Source organism: Cricetulus griseus, chromosome 5 (assembly GCF_003668045.3).
Source record: "Cricetulus griseus strain 17A/GY chromosome 5, alternate assembly CriGri-PICRH-1.0, whole genome shotgun sequence".
Classification (NCBI taxonomy): domain Eukaryota; kingdom Metazoa; phylum Chordata; class Mammalia; order Rodentia; family Cricetidae; genus Cricetulus; species Cricetulus griseus.
In genome coordinates, this window is record NC_048598.1 from 85515506 (window position 1) to 85533216 (window position 17711).

The following is a 17711-nucleotide window of genomic DNA, read 5'->3' on the forward strand; positions in this document are numbered from 1 at the left end:
CAATTGGATGTTATGGCCTATAGGTCCTCCCAGGGCGGTTGCTATGCTCTGCACATCACTATTATGCCACTTTTACTGTAATGCACGCCCAGAGGCATAAAGCACATCCAGAGTCCCTCCGGCTAACTTCTGATTGGTTCCTTGCCACGAGGAGGGTATCTGACCTCCTAGTGACTAGGGCAGGCCCAGCAAGGTGCTGAGTCAGAGGTCCACATGTCTTTCTGCAGCCTGTCATGGCTACTAAAGCAGGGGGCTGGGTGAGGGTCTGGTCTCTTCAGTGCAAGCTAAGGCTGCAGTAACAAATGCGCCTGAGTCTTAAATATAGTATTTTATTTCTCACTCACGGTACACATTGGGCTTGTCCTTGAACCCATACCCCTATCTTCATTCCAGGAGCCAGGATGAAAGCCAGCCTCTATCTAGGTCCTTTATGGAGGGGAAAACAGCAGAGAGCTGGTGTAGACAAGAACAATATTGGTTCTTTATATATGTAGATGTGTTGGCCAAGACCAGTTACACAGTACTCTGCCAGCTGGGTGAGGAAAGGGAGTAACTCCTCCAGGAGTCATCTCAAGTCCCCAGGGTCTGGAGCAGGGATGGATAACCTTCTTGTGGGCTCAGGAGGGAGTAGCTATATATAAGCACAATGGCCTATGTACAGCAGCCATGCCTCTTCCTGCAGGACTTCCTGAATCCACTCCTCTCCTTTGCCTTTTCCACTCTTACAGAAAGAGAGGCAAGACTCACTTAGAAGCCATGGCCCAGAGAGCCCGGCTGAGACCCCTGTGGGCTGGCTGGCTGAAGAGACAGTCTTGGCTTAGACCAGGTGGCAAATGAGAAGCAGCTGTGTTTCCTGTCACCATGGAGAGGCCTGGAAGACTGTGGCTCCCAGCCTGGCCAGAAGTTGCAGGACCAAGAGCTGAGGGGCTGTCTGCCATTTCCTTGCCTGACTTCCTGTGCTGTGGGAGAAAAGAACTTTGTCTAAGAAATCAAGCTGTTCTTCACCTCACTGCTATTTTTTAAGGACTTGACTATTTTGCTAAAGTATTATCTATCTATCTATCTATCTATCTATCTATCTATCTATCTATCTATCATCTACCTACCTGTCTATCTACTTACCTTCCCACCTATCTTTTGAGCTAAGGATCATACTATGCAGCCTTGACTGGGACTTGCTATCTATCTGCCAGGCTGGTCTTGAACCCATGATGATCTTTCTGTATCTTGCCTCTGCCTGCCTCCTCCCCCCACCCTGAGATATATATATGACACCTTACTTGATCCCTCCATCAACTGACAGAGATAGGAAGACAAGGACTGATTCATCACAATCAGATGAAGAAACTGAGGCTCAAGGACAGCAAAGATGTGTCTGAGACCATGTGGCCAACCATCGGCAGAGATCTCCGGGCTAGGTGTTTTCTGTGATGTGGATTGCATAGACAACCCAGCACAGAGATGTAGCAAGGGTAAATAAAGCCTGGGAGCACACAGAAGTTACGGACAGGGCTGGAGCTTTGGAGTTAGAGGGCTGACTTTAGGAGGCTCTTCATATCATTCTCCGGTGAGTTACAGACACTATGGAGTCTCCGTTTCCTTGTTATAAAATGGGTTGAAAGTTGGGGTCCACACAAAAGTTAGACACTAAGAAAGGCTAATGGAGGGTACCAGAAGGTGACTGGGGGTGATTAGGTTATGAAGTCATAACCCTTACAAACAGCTTTCATGCCCTTGTTAAAAAAAAAAAAGACACAACAGTGTCCACCATAAAAGAACACAACAGGAAATAATTAATATGCAACCCAGAAGAGGTCCCTCGCAGGAGCAACTATGCAACTTAATTTCAGACTTCTGGTTCCCTGTTGTAAAGTGTTGCTTAGGATATGCTCCCAGATATTAAAAAATTAAAATTTAAAAAATATTCATTTTTATTATATAGTGTGTGTGTGTGTGTGTGTGTGTGTGTGTGTGTGTGTGTGTGAGTGTGTGTAGGGGTGTGTTGCATGTGAAATATTCATTCTTATTATATGTATGTGTGTATAGGGGGAACGTTGCATGTAAAATATTCATTTTTATTGTGTGTGTGTGTAGGGGGCATGTTGCATGTAAAATATTCATTTTTATTTTGTGTGTGTGTGTGTTTGGGGGCATGTTGATTGTGAGATATTCATTTTCATTGTGTGTGTGTGCACCTGTGTGTGTGTGTGTGTGTGTGTGTACACGTGTGCATGTAGAGGGTGTGTTGCATGTGTGGGCAGGTGCCAGAGACATCAGATGCCCTTTAACTTGAGTTACAGGTAGTTGTGAACTGCCTGAGGTAGGTGATGGGAACTGAACTCAGGTCCTTTGGAAGGAACAGCAGTTGTTCTAACCCACTGAACCATCTCTCCAGGCCCTAAACTTTATTGTTGTGTGAGCTTGTGTGTGTACACACATGCAGCTGTGTATGTGTACACCCGGGGTGCTTGAGGAGGTCAGAGGCCAACTTTGTGGAGTTGGTTTGTTCTTCCACCTGTATATAGGTTCCAGTGATCAAACTTAAATTGCTAGGCTTTCATAGTAAGTGCTTTTCTGAGATGGGCTATCATATCACTAGCTGAGGTATGATTTGTTTGTTTGTTTGTTATAGCAACCTAAACTAAGACAATGCTCTTTCCACGTCACCTAGTGAGACGATCAATGAATATAACAAATGAAATTGAAGGGACCAGCTTCCCTTTCGGCAGCCATAACAGCCGAACACATGCTTGCCATCACCTTGCCTTGGTCACTTAGAGGTCAGATGCCTGCCTTGTGACAAGGAACCAATCAGAAGTTAGTCAGTCACTAGAAAGTCAGATGCCTGCCTCGTGACAAGGAACCAATCAGAAGTTAGCTGGTGGCGCTATGCTCTCCGACCCTGGGTGTAGTTTACGGACATTGCACACAGCAATGACTCACAGAGCATAGCAACTACCCTGGGAGGGCCATATCAACCAGTTGACCAATCAACACAGGGCAAGCCCTCAAAGCCTGGAGGCACACCAATCGTGAGCCTATGCGTACCCCTAGACACTCCCCTTACGCTGCCCTATAAGATCTCTTGGGAGGCCCTAGGAGCTGTCTTTGCTAGCCATCCGCCATGGCGGGTGGGTGAAAGACCCGAGCTAACATGGGGTTAGCTCGTTAAATTACAATAAAGCCTCATGCAGTTTGCAGCAAGCTCTCGAATCTGCCTGGTGATTGGGGTGACCGCAGTCGTGGCCTGGGACCCCGGATACTTGAGTTTTCCGGGGGGTCTAACAAAATAATGTCATTGAGAAATAGTTACAGCCTGCAAAAAGAGCCCACCAGCTTCTTAGCTCCACACCAGGAAGTAGGGGCCTGCCTCTTCAAACTGTATACTCCCTCCTTCCTGTGGGGACTGACCACCTCAGAAATAGGCTGCAGGTCGCCCCCCCCCCCCCTTGCTTCCCCTGGGACCAGAGCTGAGGGTTTTCTTTTGTAGAAACAAACAAGAAAGTCAAAGCAATTTCAAAAATCCCTAAGGCCTGAATCTGCTTCTTCTCTGTTGCCCTTCTGGGTGGCTGGGATATGGCTTGAGACTGGCTTCATCTGGAGCTCTTGAGGATCAATGACTTGCAAAGGCAATGAGAGAGGCTTGGGTGTTGTGTGTCATCTCTTCAGCTGGATGCAAAGAACATGACTATGGCTGGGTGTCCTGAGAAATGGGACCCTGATTTTCCCTGGAAAGAAGACAGTAAGGAGAGAAGCCCAATTCCATCAGGTGGGGGCCACCAAGGTCCGAAGCACCCAGGGCTTTCCCTGAACAAACCCAGAGAGAAAAGGGTGTCCTAATCGTGGAGACCATTTTCCATTCTAAACAATACATTTCTGGCCATTTGTAAAGTAGAGTTTAGAGTCCTCTGTCTTTGCTGATCAGCAGGTCGGTTTTCTGGGTGCATTTGTGTTTGTCTAGAGATACTTATGAGAGGGAACAACTCACAGTATGTTGGTCCTGTGATACACACGTACTGCTCCAAATAGGCACAGGCCTGGTTCTGCCCTTGCTATGGTTATAGTAACTGTGAGCCTGGAGTCTTCACTTGAGATAGGCCAGCCTACTGTTTTGCCTAGGTGTCCTCAGCCATGTTTGGCATCAAGGGGTGGGGATGTCTTTATATTTAGAACTCAATAATTACAGAAAAGGGGATCCATTAAACAGATTGTAAACTATATTACAGTCTCCAGGTAGGTAAAACTGACATATGGCAGCCTCACATGCAATACAAAGTAAATGCCTGGCATTAATTCCCATCCATTTAGGGAAAATTCCCATCCATGTTCTAGCCAGGCTTCCAGCTACACTTAGAAGACCTTCCTCTTATTCTAAACCCTCTTGAGTCCCACATGGTCCTGTGCCAGCAACACCCTTCTTCCTAGGGCCCTCGGCCCAGAAAGTTCCAGGCTCTCTATTGGCAGCTTCCTAAGGTTAGACTTTAAATACAGAGTTTGACAGGCACTCTGTTCCTTGCTGTTTGCTAGCACTGCACGCAGGCTTGTCTGGAGACAAATACAGTGGGTGGGGCTCCCAACCAGCATTCGTTCTGCTAACTAAGCCTGCTGCACCCAAAGCTTTCTTTCTGCCACCACTGATGTAGGGACAGTTAGATTGGCAGCTCCAGGTTCTGATAAGGAAGGCATGATTTCTTAGGTGAATATTCCATCAACGTCTTTCCCTCTGTATGAATGTGTGTATGTATGCACACATGTGTGGGCCCAGAGGTTGTCATGTGGCATCTTCCTCAAACAGATTCCCACCTTATTTTTTAATAGTATTTACTGTTTGACAAGTTTGTACGTATATCCAATGTCTCTCCTCCAATTGTCCATTACCCACAACACAATCCCTCCCACCTTCTTCTATTCTATTATTTTTCAGACAGGATCTCTCACTGAGCCTGGAACTTAGTCTTCAGTTAGACTGGCTGGCCTGCCTACCTCTGCTTCCTCAGGGCTTGGCTTATGGACATGCCACTGTGCCTGGCTTTTCCATGGATGCTGGGGCTCAGCCTCAGAGCTTCGTGCTCCCACGGGAAGTATATTACTGACTGAGCCATATCCCTGTTTTTACAAAAAGAAAAAAAAAAAAAGAATGTGTTTTGCAGCAATTACCATGAGGACCACCAACTGTTTGTGTTGTTGCAGGATCCTCAAATGCAGGCCAACTATGAAGCAAAGTGGGAGGCCATAGATTTGTCTCTTAGCCTGTGTAAGGAGCTCGTAGAGAGACCAGGAAGGCTGACCACTCAGCTAGAGGTTGTTGTCTTTATTTGGGAATGGAGATGCCTGTCTGGCTGGACAAATATGTCACTTCCCTGGTTGGGGGAGGATCCCACTTAGGCAGAAGCTAAGGTTCATCCTATTCAATGAATTTGATAAATGTGTATTGAGTACTTGCTACACGACAGACAGACACTCGTCTATGAGCCAGCAACACAGCAATGAACACAACAGACAAAGGTTGCTGCTCTTGCGGTACGGATCTTGTGACTCCACTCATCTGGCTGTGAACATTAGGTTTCAGCACAACACTGGCTCTTACTGTGTCTGCTGGAACATGGCATCTGTCATGTGCTCTCACATGCCATTGGCCAAGGGCCATGAGTCACAAGGTAGCTCTCTTGGATGCCAACAGCTCAGATAGGATGCCCTCCACTCCCTTCTTCCGGTCTTCCTCTACCTTAGCCTAGGGCTATGATCCTGCAGTTTGGTGATCAGACTCAGCACCATCCTTGGGAAAGAGTCCTTGTGACTGTGGTGGCTGCCAGATATATGGTGTCACCTCTGGGGTTTCCTCTAAACATCACAAGGAAGGTCCCTTTGTCTGGTCTGAGGTCACAGACGTGTGCTGCTTCCTTTCCTTCCATATTTCATCTTCTCCCTTATGGGAAGACCGAGGGCATGCTGAAAAGCAAACACAAAGGTAAAATCCTAAAAGCCAGAAGAAAGACAAAGCAGATAGATGGCCGATTCTCTAGTGAGAATTCAAATCCAGAGGACAATAGAATGAAAGCCCAAAGACTGTGATTGACTTCCAAACTATGACTGTGTGGAAGAGAAACACAGACAGCAGAGAAATAGAGGTGCTTTGAGAAACCCAAGCCCGGATAAATCTCATCCTCTGGTGACTCTGTCTGCAGCAGAAGGGAAATGAACTCAAACATGATCTTGAAGAGGCAGGCAGGCAGGAAGAGGACTAGGAAAGGTAGCTGTGAGGTGGGTGCAGTGGCAGACACCTGCCATCCCATAACTTAGGACACCAAGGTGGGAGGATTTTGAGTTTCAGACCAGGTAGGCAGCTTAGCAAGACACTACCCAAGATAAATAAATAAACAAACAAATGAATGAATGGATAAATAAATAATTAAAAGGATAGACGTATCATACGTATGCACGAAATAACAAAGGGAATAGGCCATGAATTTGAAAGAGAGCCAAGATGAGGATGTGGAAGGGCTTACAGGGAGGAAGGAGAAGGGAGAGATGATGCAATTATAATATCTAAAATAAAAGAAACCAATGCCAATAAAAAGGGATGGCTGTAGCTCAGTGGTAGAGAAAGTGCTTACCTGCCGTGTGTGTGAAGTACTGGGTTTAATGCCCAGTACCATGAATGCATGTACATGTACACACATTCCCTAAAGAAATAAAGAAAAATAAAAAGGGAAAGGTCTTTGGATTTTGTATTAGTCCAAAGAACCTAAGTGTGTGTGTGTGTATGTGTGTGTGTGTGTGTGTGTGTGTGTGTGTAGGGTCTGAAACACTTAGATATTTGACATATCTGAAACTCTTAGCATGTGTTGGCAGACGTTATTAAGTGGAGTTAAAACAGTGCCCCGTGTCCTTATACTATCCAGGAGTGGCAGAAGCATAGCCTTCAGCTACTGTTGTGATAAAAATGCCTGACAAAGCAACTTGAGGGAGGCCGGGATTTAGTTCTCAGTTCAAAGAGACGCTCCATTGTGGTGGGTCATAGTGACAACAGCGCAAGGCAGCTGGTCATATCGCCTCCTGAATACCTAGGCTTAGCTCCTTTTCTCCTTTTTTTTCCTTTTTATTCAGTCTAGAACCCGGTGGAATGATACCATCCACATGCAGGGTGGCTTCTCTCTGACACATTCAGGGTGGCTTCTTACTCTCTCTCTCTCTCTCTCTCCCTCTTTCTTTCTCTTTCTCTTTCTCTGCAAACACTCTCACACAAGTCTCACACAAGTGTTCCAGTGAGAGACCTGTTTCAAAAACAAGGTGTTTGGGTCCTGAGGAATAAGTAACACAGGAGGAGGTTGACCTCTGTCTCCATGTGCTCCCACATATGCTCATATGTGCACACACCCTACAAGGGCCTAGAAAGAAGGACCAAGGCAAAGGGAACTGGAAATAGCAAGTTTAGATAATGTTTTCTAGAGAGCTTGCTCTCAAGGGAAATAAGCAGGGAGCTGGAAACTTCTCTTTTAGGATGGGAGGTTTTGGGGACTCATTTGCGCGCTGGTGATGACACAGTCCAGCCAAAGAGAGGAGAATTAAGGTGGGCAGGAGATTACTGGGGTAGCATTTCTAACAGGTGAAGGAGAGGATATAATGGTGTTTCTGTGACTTTCATCCAGGAGGAATGACTGCCTGATTGGTAGGCCTTTAGTTAATCTAGGGGTGGCCCACCAACACCAGCTTTGTAGGCTGTGGCTTTGAAGTCAACAGGCCACCTCGCTAGGATCTAGGGCTCTCCCTTTGAGCAGAGAGAAGAGATCTCAGCCACAGGAAGGACTGAAACCAGCACATTCTTTGGAAGGTTAAAAATATGTGGTGTGTGTGTGTGTGTGTGTGTGTGTGTGTGTGTGTGTGTGTGTGTGTGTGTGAAGACTTAAACATTGGTAGGAAATGGTTGCGGCATTTTTCTTTAAGTGAAAAGAGACCATTGTGATCTGAACTTTGGAAAATACACAACATCCTGGCGCTGTTCTCCAGAGCTTGGCTCTCCTGAGTTCCTTGCAGGGCAACCTCAGTATACTCAATGCCCCCCCACACCCCGACCAGGAATCCTGGGCCGGAAGAGCTTATTGTTGCCTGCATCAGCCTCTCCTGTGACTAGATCCACAGTTTGCAGGGCCCAGCACAAAATGAAAACATTCAGCCTGCTGTTCAAAACTGAAGAATTTCAAGGGAATGGTACAAAGCTTTAAAAGTTAGGTGGCCTGCTGAGCCAGGGTCTCTCTGTGCCTGCTCAAACCTCATACTGACAATGACAGTTCCACCTCCTGTGAGCCATTCTCAGCCAGCTGGCTAAGCTAGAGTTTTTGGAGTACCTCTCCTAGGTGTAGACTCTCGGAGCCCAGATGACATAGGGCAGGACTCAAGGCGTCTACCATCTTTGGCGTCCACATACCACAGCTGGCAACAATTTCCTGGCCTTGCTCTTGGCTCCAATTCCCACCTCCCCCTCACATTTCCTTGGCCATGAAAACTTTCTGGTTTAATCTGGGCTGGCTTGTAACCTGAGGGTCTGGGGAACACGGTGCAGCTGTGCTGAGCGAGCACTGGGCCACTTGGCGCTCCCTGGGCTGTTCACAGGCCTCCCCTCCTCATAGGGCCTACTGTAAATAGCAAAGTACAAACACATGCCGGGTTTGCAGCCGATTAAAACTGTCTGCCGCTTTCCCTGGATCGTAACACATAGCAGTTTGTGTTTATGGAGCATGGATTTCCCTGCCTGCTACTTACAGAGTTGTGTCATGGCTTTGCTTAGCAAGGCTGCCCACTCAGGCTTTCCAGAGTGTAGGGAGGTACCATGTTGAGTCTTCTAGAGCATATTCTCAGGGTCACACTGACCTCAGCTGCCTAGACCGGAGCTGTGCTGTGCAATACAAGGCAACAACAAAAAAGTCATACAGTTCTTTTTTTTTTTTTAACTTTGATTACATGTTAAAATGATAGCGTTCCTTATAAAATGGCACAAATAGAAGATATTAGGATTAATTTATCCTGTTTCTTTTATTTCTTTTTTTTCATGTTCCTTTTTTTATTTTAAATGTAGCTACTGGAAAGGTTGTATATATATATATATATATATATATATATATATATATCTCATATATTTGTGGCTTATATCCTATTTCTATTGCATAGTACTCCAATTCTCTCCTTGTACTTCCTTTGCTGGGCCTATGTAGGACACATGCATACATGTAAGTATACACATGTATACATGTAAGTACACACGTGCACACATGTAAGTACATACATGCACATATGTAAGTACACATACACACATACCACACACACTCCTGAGAACTGTGAAAGGTAAGCCAGGCCAGTGAGATTATGTGACTGTCCCCAGATGCCACCTTTTTCAGAAAGCCTCCTCAGAATACTGCAGATCCCCCCTCTATGGGGCTTTGTTTCATCATTGGGAATCTTTCGTGGCCCAGCATGTCTCAGTCACAAACCACAGAAGCCATGATATTTGGTCTGAGTCGGGGAGTGTAGACTTGGAAATTCCTAGCAACCCAATAGTGATACGGACCAGACACAGGCATCTTGTCATCTTTGGAGAACTCTCAGTCCCATGCTGCAGACTGGAGTCTCCCCTTTATTCCAGTATTTTCCTTCACTGCTTTCTAACCGTTCTCTGGTGATAGCAGAGACTATTCTCCTGAACCTCTCCCTCGGGCCTCTCGATACCTCCTAACCATCTCTCCTCATGTAGACCTTGCTCTCTGCCCTTGTGCAGGCCTATTTAAATGCCTAGCTCTGTAAAGATGCAAAACTAGGGGGCATTCTCCACTGCTATATAGGCAGGCTCATCTGGCCTCTGGGCTGTCACGGAGTTCACTGGCCTCTGAGGAAGGAGGGGTAGAACCTGGAAAGGAAGAAGAGGGACTGGGATCCTAGGGTGCCCCAAAGCAGAGAAGAGAGGCCCTAAGACAATGCTACTAACAGCTGGAGTCCAGACAAATTTCAACCAGGAGCCAGCTAGACAGTCAGCATGGCCAGGCTGGGTTGGGATTGGGCTTGGAACAGGAAGATGTGTGAGGCTAGGACAAATACACTCAATGTTCAGGTTTAGAGCTTCCCCCTACTGGGGCCCACAAGGACACATGATCAGGCAGGGTCCCCACCCTAAGCTACTCTCTATGGTGTAAAACAGTAGCCCAAGAAACTCCATTTGACATGCAGGTTTTGACTTCTTTTTGAGGAAGGAGGATGACTCTGTACCTTGGTAGATAGCATCGCCATCTGTTGGAACCAACCACGTGACAGAGACCAATAAATGGCTTATTCTTGGCTGCCACTCTATAATATATGGAGACTGCAGGAGCAAATGGCATTTACAAATCATGTCAAGAAAACCAGATTGGAAAAGGTGCAACTGCCTTGAAGGACCCCCAAAAGAGGAGGACACCTAACTCAACAATAGCAATGGCCCTGTCAGCTTGTCACCTAGCCTGTGCAGAGGGTGTGTCAAGGGACAAAAAGACAACTCCCAACTGTTCCAGGGGCTTCCATTCAGTGTGGTTCCCACTGCTGTTGCAGCCTACTTGAATTGTCGTCTGCCTGTTTTCCTGTTTGTCTACCAGGGTCTTCTGTCTGTCCATCTATCTTGACCTGGTCCTGCCCTTTGCTTCACTGGCCTCCTCAGCCCTGCAATGCCTCTGAATTTGGATTCTTTTCTCTGGAGTTCTGTTCAAACCTGTGACTCCAACAGTGACTCCAACAGCCCTTCTGCCTTGGTTCATATTACCCCTATAGAGACTCTTTTTGTTTGCTTGTTTGGTTGGTTGGTTTTGTGTTGTTGTTTCTTTGAGACAGGGTTCCTCTGGAGCTCTGGCTGTCCTGGAACTCACTCTGTAGACCAGGCTTGTCTTGAACTCACAAACATCTGCCTGCCTCTACCTCCCAAGTGCTAGAATTAAAGGTGTGCCACCACCGCCCACCCCATGGAGACTTTGCTATTCTTTCATGCCTCTCTGGTCTCTTTTGAAATCTTTTGAACTCTTCTGTGGCCTTATTTTTTTCCCTCTTCACTATGTGAGTGTGTATGATGTACGATCTGAGAGTTAATATTAGCAGTTAAGATTGTAGTAAAAGAACCGGTGTTTGCCTTGGCCAGAGCTACCAAGGAAAGCAGGACTACTTGCTAAAAAGCTGCCAGTGAAACAGCTGTACCTTGTGGATTTCTTGTTATTCAACAAATTCTGACAATCTGAAAGGACACAAATGCATTCACCCATGTTTCTGACATAACACACTTATGGCATCAAGGCTGAGAAAGGGAACCTAACCACAGCCAAATCCTATGTTGGAGGTAGGCCAGAAGATACTAGAAGTATTGGGGCATTTTCTTCTTGCAGTCATGTCCCCATAAAATAATTGCCTCATGATAATGTTTTGTTGATAAAACAAACAGATCCACAAATTCCCCTGGCTCAACACCACAGAGGCAAATTCTCACTCAACTGTCTAAACTGGCTAATGTGGGTGCTCTTGGCTGGAAGGAGGCCATCCATTTGGAGACGCCTGAACTTAATGATTCTGTGTTCTTTATGGCCTCAGAGTCCTCTGCATCCAATAGGCAGACCAGAGAAGGGAGGTAGGAGATATATGCTCATCTCACCTCTCTTGGCCTGGATGAGGTTATGTTCCCTTGGTAAAGACTTAACTTGCTCCATCTTCATGCTTTTGGCAGCTCCATTCTGTATACAAAGCTGAGCCCGTAGATTGGCGTACTTCCTCCTCAGAAGGCCTCTTAGCTCTTCTTTTGTTTGTTTTTTGTTTGAGACAGGGGTTCTCTGTGTAGTCCTGGCTGTCTTGGAACTCCCTCTGTAGACCATGCTGGCCTCGAACTCACAGAGATGTGCCTGCCTCTGCTTCCCAAGTTCTGGGATTAAAGCCGTGTGCCACTACTGTTCAGGCATTCTGTGATGGGAGATGTCCTTCTGTATATATGTTCCTCTTATTGGTTGATGAATAAAACACAGATTGACTGATTGGCCAGGCAGGAAGTATAGGCAGGGCTAGGAGATGAGGAGAATTCTGGGAAAGGCAGGCAGAGAAAGCCCACCAGAAAGAGTCACCATGTAGGCCGCCAAAGGAGTAACAGATCTAGACATTCTCAGGTAAGCTCCCAAGAGCACATGGAAACACATAGATTAATATAAATGGGTTAATAATTAAGACAGAGCTAGCCAATAAGAAGCCCTAGCTACCAGCCAACAATTTTATAACTAATATAGCATCTGTGTGTTCATTTGGGGCTGAAAGGTGGCGAGACCAGCCGGGACAAAGAACCTCTCGTAACAATTCTTAGCTCTCCTTTAAGCTCCTTGCCAGTTATTGGTCCCAGGCCAACCTCTGAGAGGACTTCCAATGGTGGCACAGAAGGAAACCCAGGCATGCTCCTGGGGAGGGGGGGGAGGATGGCATAGGAGTGTCAATGTCATAGTTACATCCACACCATAGTCTCTATAAATTTCAGACATCCTGAGTACTTTCCAAGCTTCTTTTTCCTCAGAGGCCCTAGGATCTGCCCCCAGAGATGTAGCACAGGGAGGAAAAATGAACCTGTGGCTGGGTCTGGTGTAGGCAGCAGATGGTGGATTTCACAAAGGTTTCTGAGATCCCTTCCTTGCCTGGCCACAGACAGCTCATAGACACAGCACAGCATCACTTCAGGCTGCCCTTCCCTGGGCTTAATAGTAACTGTGCTGGTCAAATCCAAAGTCCCCCATAAGTAAGGACTGAATCAAAGGAAGAGGCGTGGGTGGGGTCCAGGCATGTCATGACATGCTCTGACCTGGGTCCTGTACCTCCAGCCAGGGCTTCTGACACACCTGCTGACAACAGGGAGAATGCCAAGAATAACTCAGGTGCTCTTCAGTTTATGACAAGATGACCAGACACCTCAAGAGGAGAGCATCAGGCCTCTGACAGAGGAAAAGCAAAGGATGAATGACAGGTGAGTTACTCCTTCTCTTTGGGGCAATCAGAGGGGGAGTCCTGGAACTTAGAACTTGCAGGAAGGGTGGGGAGCTGGGAAGAAAGACTATCTTTGGCATTCCCACTTGTTTCTATGTGTGTGGTATTTTATCGTTCCAAAGCCGGTGAGGCAGGTGAAGCAGAGAAGAAAACAGTCACCACCATTTTGCAGGGAGAGGAGACAGAGGCCCAGAGAGGCTGATCTCCTTTCTCAAGGTTGCACAGGTGTTGGTAAGAACACAGATATGCTGCCTACCAGTGCTTTTGTTTTCAGACAAGTTTAACAAATGCATCTCTTCCTCAAGGGCTGGTCAGGGTAGGTCCCCAGGTGAGGTGAGAAATCCCTTTGCAAGGCCCAGACTCTCCCTGGAGGGCATCTTGAGTCTGGGTGCTCAGCCTCCTTTAAAGAACATGTGTTTCCTGTTTTCTTTCTCCCTCTGACTCAGGACAGAATAGGGTTTTCCTGAACGGAAGAGTCCCAAAGCCCTGCTTCAGTCCAGTCCACTCTGACTGGTCTGGGGCTCCCAGCTGGGATTACTCTGGAGGCTGAGCCCCTCCTCCTCCCAGTCAGAGATGCTCAGGCCATTATCATTCCTAATTCCGAACTCTCCTCACCCTAGATCTTGAACCCAGGGTCTTGACTCCCATCAGATAGCTTTGGAATCTCCTTTTCGAATTAATGAAAGTGCTAGAATTGATGCTGTCCTGAAATAGAGAAACTAAAGTGGGGACCTTAGCGAGCCTAAGACCCAGGGTCAGTGGCTTCACATCTCCCCCCTGACCCGCATCCACCACCCCGACACACACTGCTAAGGCAGAGGAAGACCTTAGCCAGCCTAAGACCCGGGGTCATCGGCTTCACATAGGGAGACCTTAAGGAGCTTAAGACCCAAGGTCGGCAGCTTCATACACCCTCCCCCCATGTTTGCCTCACTGTTCTCATTCCTCTGGAGGAGGTTGAGATCAGACACCACCCCAGCCTTCTAGGCAGCACCATGTGGAGTTGGGGAGGTCTGGGCTCAGGCTGTAATGGCTATGATATCGAGTTTGTGGATGCTGACTAGACATCTTTTTCTACAGTCTGGTTCAGGTGTCTTTTCTTAGAATATATCTTCCTCAGTCCAGGGAGATGCCACTAGGACTGATGACTTGGGTTCAATCCCTGGGACCCATATCTGACTTACACATGTCCACTGAGGTGCACACCACACACACACACACACACACACACACACACATACACACACACACTTCATAATATATTATACAGTATATGTAAATAAATGTATTGAAAAAACCAAAAGGATATAATTTAGTCTGCTTTTTTCTTTTATAAGATTTATTTTAATTTTTAATTGTGTGCACTGTGTGTGTGTGTGTGTGTGTGTGTGTGTGTGTGTGTGTGTGTAGGTACATGTATGAGGCAGGTGTCTACTGAGTCCAGAACAGAGTATATATCCTTAGGAACTACCTAAAGTTACACATGCTGTGAACTACCCTATGCGAATGCTGGAAACTGAACTTGAGCTCTCTACAAGAGCAGTATGCCTGCTCTTAACTACCGAACCATCTCTCCAGCCCCATCTTAGTCTGCTTTGTGTTATTATCACTAAAAGACCTGAGGTGGGGCACATTAAAAAGAAAAGAGGTTTTATTTAGCTTACAGTTTGGGAGGCTCAGACTCTGTGATCCCGTAGGCCACTCTGTGTGGCTTCTGGTGGGAGTGTTCTGTGACAGCATGGTGGATGGCATCACATGATGGGAGCACAAGCAAGGGTGTTGAGTATTGCACACATAACTAGCTGGTTCCTATGAGGAATCAGCCCGTTCTTTTGTGGTAAGCTTCTTCTGAAGGTGGTGTTCTCACTACCCAATTACTTCTCTCTTGAAAGTCCCACTATCTTTCCGGTGCTGTTGCTTTGGGGACCAAGTCTCTAGCATGGATGAAAGATAAACTGTATCCCATTCATGGCAGAAGAACAATACATGAAAGAAAAAATTAGAAGAAGCATATGAAGTCTGCAGAACCGTGGAGCTCAGTACTGGTGTAAATATAAAGAAGGAAGCTAGCTCCCATGATGGGTCCTAACCTGCATTCAGGGAATAGAAGGAAGCAGCATCCTTCCTTTGTCTGCCTGTGCCATTCCTCCCCCAATGGAGTGATCTCCTGAGGCTTGTTGGAGAGCTGGATCTATGTCTTGGGATTGCTCTTAAGAGTGTAGGGTGCCGACTGGAGAAATGGCTCGGCCGTTTGGATCCTAGCATCCATGTTAGGTAGCTCACAACCACCCATAACCCTGTAAAACCATGGGATCTGATGCTCTCTTCTAGCTTCCGTGGGCACTTGCACACATATGGTAGATACACAGACACAACATAAACTTTCTGTCTTAAACATATATAACTTTCTGTTTTAAGAAAAGAGGTGCGTGTCTGTGTGTGTGTGTGTGTGTGTGTGTGTGTGTGTGTGCATCTGTAGGATGTATGTATGCATTCATAGGTGCTTGGTGTGAAGAGCTTTGGGATGGGCAAATGTGTGTTCTTAAACAAATCTGTGGACGTTCTTTCTTGGGTCCTGGGATTTTGGGAGAGGTGATATTCAGACCCTCCACCCATGCACAGGCCTTGCACCCACATGTATGGGGGGGCAGGATTATTACCTCTGGTGACCCAGCCTGGGGCTTTGAAGTCCTCCTTCTAAATGGGAGCTCCAGGCACAAGCAGCCCAGAGTTATTAGGTGCAGGTTTATCTGGGGCTAATTTAACTTGTTAGGATAATTGTGCCAGAGGCTGCAGCTCTGAGGTCCCCACCTTAGTAATTACCCTTTTCTGGGTCTCTTTCATCTCTAAGGACTCTACCTCTCTGCTGAGCAGTTGCCATTCTCTCTCCCCTCCTTCCAAGGCTTGGGACCCCCCCCCCACTCCAATGCTTTCACAAGGCCTTTCGTTTTTATAAAATTTGCAGAAGTGTTATTCCAAGTACAGTCATTAAAGGCCACGTTTCTTTTTACTCTGCCTTCCTCTCTGTCACATTTTCTTTCCTGTCATGTGGGACTGGGACTGGAACTGGGAACATTTGGGGGATCCAGCTCACTGACTGTGAGAAACAGGAAGACTTCAAATGGGGTGCTATAAATGTATGATTTCATGCATGGCTCCCGGTCACCTCTGTGTATGCCAGTTACTGGAGAGGAATGGTTTTCTGGAAAACTCTTGGTGATGTGGTTCGAGTATATCCTAGGGTTCTTGGTACAGCAAGTGTGTGCGGCAGGGATGACAGGCAGAGAAACAAGATTTGAAATGTGCAGAGCCAGGAGCCATTCTAAGAAAAGTTCTTTTAGTCTCATAGTTTGTTTATAAAATTTGATAGAGCTCATCCAAATTTGCATGGATAATTTTATGCACCAGCTTGGATAATTTGGGGTGTATCATGAGGGTGCTGCCATGAGTGATTGGCATTCCACTTGGTAGGCTGGTTCTCCTAAGCGTCTGTATAGAGTACAAAGACATAGGGGAGGGTGAATCTGCTCTGTCTCTGAGAGGAGACATTCATCTCTTGCGGATGGACAGCAGTGCTCCTGGTCCTCAGGTCCTTGGACCTAGACTGAATGATGTCACAGTTTTCTTATTTTTCCAGCTTGAACCTGGCAGATCAAGAGACTGCTAAGCCTCCATGGTTTCAAGGGCCAATTTTCCTCCATCCCGCCCTCCTCACCATGAGAAACTGAAGAAAGTGGAGAAAACCAGCTAAGCACATGTGTTCATTTACTCATTGCTTCCTGGTTGTAAATGAGGTGTGACTCCTTCTCAGAAGAGGCCTCCTCTGCCACAGTGGTGAGGACAAAGGCTCCTTGCCTAAGGAAATAGTGGCCCCTCCTGAAACAGTTGCTATGCTCCTAGTCCCTAAGAAGCTGGGAGACACAGAGTGGCGCACAGGGAAGGAAGCACACTGTATTTCAAAAGAATGACTCAAGTTTTCTAATCTGTTAGAGCTGAAATCAGAAGACCATGAATATACAAAGATATTCAAGGGGCGAGGCAATTGGGGTGCATAAAAGTTTCATCAGGCAAAATGCATTTATATTATATGGATCAAAAGATGAGCCACCATGAGTGTGCTGTAGAGTTTTATGTCAGCTTGACACAGCTAATGTCATCTGAGAGATAGAAACCTCAATTAAGAAAATGCCTCCATAGGATCAGGATGCCCGCAAGTCTGCAGAGAATATCTTAATTAGTGATTGATGGGGGAGGGCCCAGTCCATTGTGGGTGGTGCCATCCCTGGACTGGGTTCTATAAGAGAGCAGGCTGAACAAACCATGGAGAGCAAGTCAGTAAGCAGCACCCCTCCATGGCCTCTGCATCAGATCCTGCCTCCAAGTTCTTGCCCTGTGTGAGTTCTTGTCCTGACTTCCTTCAGTGATGAACTGTGATGCTGAAGCAAAAGCTGAATAAATCCTTTCCTTCCCAAGTTTCTTTGGTCATGGTATTTCATCACAGCAGTAGTGACCCTAAGACAATGAGACATCTAGAGATATCCGCCTTTTTTGGCTTCATGTAGAGGAAGATTTAAAAGCAAAGGGAGATCAAAATGCTTAGTGGCTTTGCCATTTAAGACCTATTCATTTGCACTGTGGGGTTCATTTCACCCATACCCTGAGAAGTAGACTCTTGAGGGGAGCCCCAGCAACCTGGG

At 46.6% G+C, this 17711-nt stretch overlaps 1 long non-coding RNA gene across 3 annotated transcripts in view; it reads left to right on the forward strand.

Annotated features, from left to right (window-relative positions):
• The window catches only part of LOC103160768, a 53996-nt gene extending 36984 nt beyond the window's left edge, over nucleotides 1–17012 (forward strand). For all 3 annotated transcript variants that reach the window (XR_003485777.2, XR_003485778.2, XR_004770265.1), the window contains 2 exons: nucleotides 12852–12994; nucleotides 16652–17012. This is a non-coding gene — a long non-coding RNA (uncharacterized LOC103160768). The remainder of the gene's footprint in view (nucleotides 1–12851; nucleotides 12995–16651) is intronic.
• Nucleotides 17013–17711: the final 699 nt, after the last annotated feature.